We start from the raw sequence: 8296 nt of genomic DNA, 5'->3' as shown, positions 1-8296 counted from the left end.
ACCAGAAGATCCTGAATGTATTTAAGTCCTAAGCTCTACAATGCTTTGTAAACTAAAAGCAGGATTTTTAAGTCAATCCTTTGACAGACAGGAAGCCAGTGTAAAGATCTGAGGACTGGCGGTATATGATCTACTTTCCTGGTCTTAGTGAGGACTCATGCAGCAGAGTTCTGGACTAACTGCAGCTGTCTGTTGGACTTTTTAGGGAGACCTGTGAGGACAGCATTATAGCAATCCAGTCTACTAAAGATAAATGTATGGACAAGTTTTTCTAAATCCTGCTTAGTCATCAGTACTTTATTCCTCGATACGTTCTTCAAGTGATAACAGGCCAACTTCACAACGGTCTTTATATAACTGTTAAAATTCAGGTCTGAGTCCATGACAACTCCCACATTTCTAGTTTGGTTGTTAGTTTTGAACAGAGATGTTTGAAGTTAAGTACTGATTTTTAATCTTTCTTTCTTGGTTCCAGAAACTTCAGTTTTGTGCTTATTTAACTGAAGGAAGTTCTGGCCATCCAATCTTTAATTGGATCAGGCTGTAGTCTCCTGTTGAGATGGTTATGTAGATTTGTGTGTCATCAGCATAAAGTTCTATGGTAACATATTTAGTTGTTTTTCATAGTTTGAGCGAGTGGCAGCAGATTTTAAACAACAGTGTCCCCAGGAAGGATCCTTGGGGAACTCCACAGGTTATTTTGGTGGACTCAGACTTATAGTTACATATAGGCACAAAGTAGTGCCCGTCTTTAAATATGACTGAAACCGATTAATTGCAGCGCCAGAAAGTCAATTTGAGAACCATTGAGTCAGAGTAATTCATAAAACACAGTAACAGTGTTCCTCTGTGTAGTTACTTTTTGGGTCCATTAGCATTAAGATAAGTGTCAGGATTCAGGTTTTATTGTGAGAGACAAAGTCTTTTAAAAAGTTTTTTATTTTTAATTAAATTTTATTTCACTAGTGAACTTTGGCAGGTTTTCTCAGTGAGGCATCCCCTGAAGATGGTCAATAGGCATTCATCTTGCATCCTAGCTGCACTCTGAGCTCTCTCCAGCAGGTAAAGGTCCTATGTTAACTCTTGTTCTATGTCATGCTCTGTCCTGGGAAGTGCAGTTTCTCAGCTTTAGGACATTGCTGGACAACGACAGCTCCAGGAATGTGCATCATAAAGGTCAATGGGCCATCATAACAAGTCAGAAACACATATTTTAAAGGTCAGAAAATTACATAGTGCTATTTTAAAGTACAATACCACTCCCATTTACACACTGTAAAATTCCCTCAAAAATACTGAGTAAATAAATTATGTCTTTAGGTCTTGACATCCTTAGTCTATTTTGTACCTTCTTATCATTATGATCTCTTTGAAAATAAACTACTAATTGAGTGGATCAATTAAGTCATCAGGTGTCATGAGTCACTCTTTCTTTATCCAAATGACTCATTTTGATGAAAAAATGCTCAGTTGAAATAAATTTGTAAATGGAGTAAACAGCCCAAGAGCTTTCAGCTTTGATGCACCTGTAAAGGCTAAATTATTGTTCAGCAAAAGCAACCACGTGTTGGGGTTGTCCATATCTTCCTGGCCAGAGTGGGTGATGAGCACAGCCTCTCTGTGATCCTCTTTAGCACCCTGTTTCCTAATCTTAACCTGCCGCAGACACCCAAGAACATGTGCTTGCGTCTTATGAACAAAAACTTTACTTGTGTCCACATGGTGGGAATTTTAATAGAAATGAGGTGGCTTGACGAATTTACTGCAAATATGAATGCTATCTATTATATATTTTCCCCTTTACTAACAAAATGTTAGGGAGCTGCACAGTGCTGTAGTGGTTAGCGGTGTTTCCTCACAGTAAGAAGGTTCCTGGTGTTACAACACAGCAGAGCCCACCACGGTAACATGAAAGCTTCTGAAGTAAGCATGGTAAAACAAATGGTGACTGGGACTGATTTCATAAAGAAACAACCTGTTTGGTGGTACTCCAGCAGCAGCAGTTCAATAATGCTTGGCAGCCCTGTTCTTGGCCTCCAAAGCAGCAAGCAAAGTCCGTGAAAGCTCTTAAATGAAATTAGAGGAAATGTACCAGCTACCAAATATCTCACTTATGATGCGTTTGTGGCTTCAGATCACATTGATGCTTCAATACAGCTGCACTACACATAAGCTCTCAGTGAAACCAGTCCAAATATTTGGAAAAGCCATAACTTTTAAACCAATCATAAGCTGTCATAACATGTTTGGATATATACAATCAATCAATCTCAATAGTTTAATTTCATAATGATGCAGAAAGAACTGTGGTGAGTTTATCTGCTGTCTTCTTGGTAGTAAAATTTATTTAGTGCTGTCCTTTAATATTTTATACAAGGATAAGGAAAATTCTAAATGAGCCTCAAAGGTGGACAAACTCCAAACCTTCAAAGCACTTCTTTATCTGATGAAAGAAACAAAAACACAGACTTATCTGGTTGTCCTCACACACTGAGTCCTGAAAACACACTCTGCTTGACCTTACCTTTTTATTTCCATCTCTGTAGCTGGTTTCACTAATCTTTTCACTGTTTGGAAAATGGATATGATCACAGGAAGAAGGTAGTCACTCCCATAGATAGATACATCATTCATCCCCATGAGGGGAAATTCAGACTGTCCAGCAGCTCACAAATTTACACATATTTACAATAGGACAAGTAATTAAAATGAATAAAATGAGTGAAGCAGTAAAGAGTTAAGAGATAAAAGAGGTTGCAGAATCCCAACTGGGTGGCACATTTTGATTAGAGCACCTAAGTTTGGTGCACCTGGGCTTAAAGGCCCAGCCCACAGCTTGCATGCAGCAGCCCATCTATGTGGTACCAGGTTTGTTCATTGCACTGACTTGCATCCACATTACATCACTGATGAGTCAGCTTTTCTACACTGCAGATATTTCTAGATCAGATTACTATTTTCTTAAATAAATCATATTTTGCTAATACTTTGCATTTTCTTTGTCATGGTCTACCACATGGGTTGTGACAGTACATAACCTCTCATAAAATGATGGGCTCACACATATGCATGTATATTGACTCACATATCGAATTGCTAACATTGGTTCAAATGGGTATTGGGTGTCTTCTGTGTGTGAGATCTTAATGTATGTGTGAATTTTCATTAGTATATATAGACATTGCCCCATGTATTTATGTGGAAGTTAATTTTATGTGTATGTGCAAGTGATTATAGTAGCATATGCATGATTTCATATAATAAAATGCATGATTTTTGACATGTAGCTCATTGTTTATCTTTATGATTTTATTTTTTTTATTATTTTTTTTTAAACATATATAAATACAAGTAAACAAATACATATTAAGAAGAAAAACAAGTCCCAAGTAAAAAATTTTTCCAAATAAATACCTTTTTTTTTAAAAAATTAGTGGCACATAATATAAAACATAATATAACATAAACATAATCATAAATATGCAAATGCAGCCAGCAACAAAATATTGCTGATGACTCCAAACATGATACCTCTCAAAGCATTGGCATATACACATCCACAGAAGAAAAAAAAAAATAAAAAAAATAAAAAAAAATAATGCACAGCTACTTGGCGGAGCCAGTATTTGTGGTTTTGTGATGATAAAGTACCTCCACAGCAAAGAAAATGCTTCATCTCCTAAATCAGCCACCAACTGTGCATTTGAGAAGTTCAGCATGTGCTAACAATAAGTTTCTGTCAGCAGCTGGTTAAGTCTCTGTAGGCCAAATGAAGCTTTGTCGGTTCATAAAGAAGCAGCAGTCTGGCAATAACTAGCTTCAGTTTCTTTGGCTCTGTGCACACTGTGATGCTCATGATGTATATAAGAATAAGCTGATACAACAGGACGAAGTAACTTTTTTAGAATACATTCTTAAACACAGCATATAAATTAGAGAAATTAAGCATGTTTCTTTTCTTTACCATTAGCTGTTAAATACGCTGCTGATGAACAATTGCCAGAGGAGTTCTGAAGATTTCAGTCTCTCTTTCTTTGTCAAAGCAATACCTGAAGAAAGCAACAAAGTTTCGGCTTTGTCATATCTTTTACGGCTTTTCTTATACAAAAAAAAAAAAAAAAAAAAAAAAAAAAAAAAAAGTTACAGCATTCCTTTGCTTTTAGACAGAGGAAATGCGTGCAGAGAAGAAAAATACTATTTTTCTTTGTGGTGAGTGTATGGACTTTTTATAATCCTTCACCTAATTGTTTTTGGTACTGTCATACCCCGAGCCCTGCATACTTCAGTGAGTTGTTTATGTAGTTTTAGAGGTTACTCCTCAAAACACAGATTGTTTTGATTATGGGTTTAACTTATTTATTTCTTTTTTAAATGATGAAATTGAAACACAACAGTTCCAACCAAAATCAGGGATATAGGAATGACAAATAAATGAAAACAATTATTGGTAGCATGGCTCTACTTTGCTTTATCTGCTGTGGAGGCTAACACAGTCCCTAAATCAAATGGAACACTAAGGTGTATCACTGCACATTTGCTTCACAAGGGTGAATGACAGCTGTAAGGTGGAGATTGAGGATGCAAGCAGGGCTAACAGAAGTCTGTAGGGGTATGAGTCAAGAGCAAAACATAGGTTGAGCAGGTCAGGAAAATAAACATAAATGGTGAAAGAGAGAAAGCAGTGGTTGAAACTTGTAGATAAGTAATATTTGAGAACATGTCAGAAGGCTTATAAGCAAAAACAGCCGATGATGAAACTGCCAGGCAGCCCAGTGGACAGGCTTAACTGAACCAGCAAGCTCAGACCTGGGTGAGAATCTGAGATACAAGAGAGGCTGTATTGTATGAAAAAGTGCTTTATAAGATTGATTGATATGGTCTGCACAATAAGAAAACCGGTCCAATAACAATCAGACTAAAAACAACTTTAAAAATGGATAAAAATGTCTAAATTCACTCCAGATGCTGCATTCAAGGTATGATGGCAATGAAGTAAGCATTACCTTTCCTTTCATTAAAAATTTATGAGTTTTTGACTTCAGGCAAACTATCATCCATGTTCCTCAGTCCCCAAGAATGATTAAGTTTATAGTCTGTCACTGCCATTGGGGATTTTACAGCTGAAGCCATGTTTATGATGTTATATTAGAAGACAGCCTGTAATGAGACTTAGAAAATACGTTTTTGCATGTCCATGCGACAACACAAAGTCAAAATTATACGCCAATGTGCACAAAAATGTCCAAAAATGTTACTGTATTTAAAAAAAAGGGCATATCACAGATTGCAAGAACACATTTGGATGTTTTAGGTCACTACCAAATTAAAAAGAACAAAAACAAAACAAAACAAAAAAAAACACACACACACACGGTGCCCTGCAGGTTTTATAAGTTTCCTTGCTGCAACACACTTCATTCAATGGGTAATTAGCAGATTTGTGCAGAGTTTGATGTAAAACTCTGCACAAATCTGGATCTAAATCAGAATAAGTCCTGCAGGATGGTGGATAAAGGAAGAGATTTGGTGACCTTTGGTCTATATGACGGGTAGACTTCAAAAGCTGGTCTCCAGCTTTCAGCCATTACCCACATATGCAGTTTTTACCTTGCATCATGCATCATTCCATGTTGTGAGCAAAGCTTAGCAAAGATATTAAAAATACTATGGACACCATTATGAACTTCGTAAATGTCATTTGGTCAACCTCCAGCTTACAACAGCGCCTCCTCCATAAGGAGCTTGCAGAGCATTCCTACCTGCTAGTTCACAACAATGTCAAATGTCTCTGCAAAGGCAAAGCTTGGTCCGTTTCTCTGAACATCCCATGGAGATTGTGTCTTTTCTCAGTACATGTAAACACAAACAGGCATCAGTCTTTTTAGATGAACAGTTTGGCAGAAATGTACTTTCTGTAAAACATTTTTTAATACTTTGAACCTCGCACTGCAGGGGCTGTTTTACTTAAAAGATTGTGTGCTTTTTAAACAAAAGCTAATAATATTCACAAGAGACCACCTTGCCAAATAGCAATAAAAAAAAGAAAATGCTGCACATCCCTCACCTTTGTACATTTATGGGCACAGCTCCAGATACACCGATGACACCGACTATGACAGATTTCATGACAAAATTGATTGAAAACCTTTCCGAAAAATCTTTCAAAAAAGTCTTTAATATTCTCAAGGAGATACAGCAGTTTGCTAATGGCCTATTTTCTACTTAACCTGAGGTAAATTTCTGTTTGAAAGAAAAAGAGATGATGTGCTGATGAGGGCACCTTTCAGATGGAAGTAGTTGATGTGCAGTTCTCCTTGGTGCCCAACTCCAGTCCTAATGATCTACTATCCTTCTCCAACACACCTGAATCAAATGAATGGCTCGTTACCAGGCCTCTGCAGAGCTTCATGCCATGTAGATGAGAGAAATCAACTCTTAGATTCTGTGAGGGACCGAGGCCAAGGACGAAGAGAGCACAAGAGGTTTTTTAAAGAAAAAGTCTTTTGACATTTAATTTTACAAAAAAAAAAACAATGAAAATACAAATTCCTAAGTAAAAGTTCTGGGCCCAGAAAAGAGGTCAAATAAACAGAACATCCACATAAGGAACTGAAAACTAACTGACCTAACAAACTTCTTCTTCTTCTTCTTTTTGATTTTTGGCGGGTGGCACCTTCCAATCAGGTGCATTACTGCCACCTACTATGCCGGAGTGTGGGTCTGAGCGGATAAGACACACACACACACACAAAAAAAAAAGACCTAACAAACTGACAGACAAGGGAAACTATATACACTGGCTGATCAGACCATTTTGACAAGAGGGAAATACATAACATAACCATCTTCAGCTAACTTAATAAACTTAACTAATTCACAACAGAACTTAAACAATTTAGATTCATAACTCATTAGGGAAACAGAAATCTAAATAATCATACTTCTACATACAAACAAACAAACAAAGTAATACAAAACAATAGAAAATCTAAACCCCTCTCTCACTAACTTTTTGTGAGATGGATGACTCCAATTAGACTGCAGCCTCGTCAAAGTAGATCCACCTCAGCTGGGACTCTTAGCAGGCCTGGGCCTCCCACACAGCAACTTCCCCAGGAACTAGTAACTCAAAGAAAATGCATAGCAACTGAAAATAAACCAAATTAACAAGGTGACAAGAATGAGTCAACTAAAAGTGTGCACCCAATCAGTTAGTCCCCCCTGCCAAACTTGCTAAAAAAAAAAAAAGTGAAATATAAAAGAAATGGTAAATATTACAAATATATTGAATTAACTGAAATGCAGAAAAAGGTTACCAGACCCGGCTCTGTGTGTGGCTGCCTAGGTGGCCATCACAGATTCATTTACTGTTCTATTAAATGTGATAGAATTTTCTTTATAGTTTGGGAAATAAATGCTAGTTTTGCACCTTGCAATATGTGAAAAAAATAAACTTCATCTGCTGACTAGGAGAACTTACATTTTAAAAAACAAGTTTTTGGAGAATAAAGAGATATGTCATATGTATTTATGTCAGAGTTTAACACACACACACACACACACACACACACACACACACACACACACACACACACACACACACACACACACACACAAAAAAAAAAACAGTTAAAGAAAAACAAGCTGTCATAAAGAAGTCATTAAACCAGTGACTGAAAGAATAAAATGCAAAATGTTTATCAAAGTAAAACATCAAGCAAGTTATATTGAGCGCTCTTGCAGTGTCACACTTCCAGCTGCTTAAATTTATACATATCAAGCCATACATTTTTTGACATGCTGAGGGGAAGAGTTCCAACATGCCTGAACTTTACAGCAGTGGAGGAAACAGGAGCAGCAATCTCCAGTAAGACTTTTATTCGCTCAAAGTCTCTCTGGTTCAGGTTTTACCACAAGCCACAGGTCACCCCATTCAACCCTCTGAAAAAGGCTGTTGCCGCAAAACATCTTCATAAATATCAAGCTAACCAAGCTAAAAGTGGTAGCCTGACGGTCGGTAGAGGATTCCACTATTGCAAAATATGTAGAGGAAGAACAAATTAAAACCTTGTATCTCAACAGAGTTGTCTTCATTGTGACGACAACAGATTTTTTTTTTCATTTTTAAAGAAAATGTTTGTTTTTGTTCGATTATCAGTCTGTATACTCAACTTGTAATATTAATAAACTCTATTTGCAGACTCAAGTCCATGAAACACAAGCCTACAACATACAAACATATAGAATATACAGCATAAAAAGATAAATAATAAACATGCACTTTAGAAAGCAAATA

Source organism: Melanotaenia boesemani, chromosome 3 (assembly GCF_017639745.1).
Source record: "Melanotaenia boesemani isolate fMelBoe1 chromosome 3, fMelBoe1.pri, whole genome shotgun sequence".
In the NCBI taxonomy this organism is placed as follows: domain Eukaryota; kingdom Metazoa; phylum Chordata; class Actinopteri; order Atheriniformes; family Melanotaeniidae; genus Melanotaenia; species Melanotaenia boesemani.
This window is presented reverse-complemented; position numbering follows the sequence as displayed.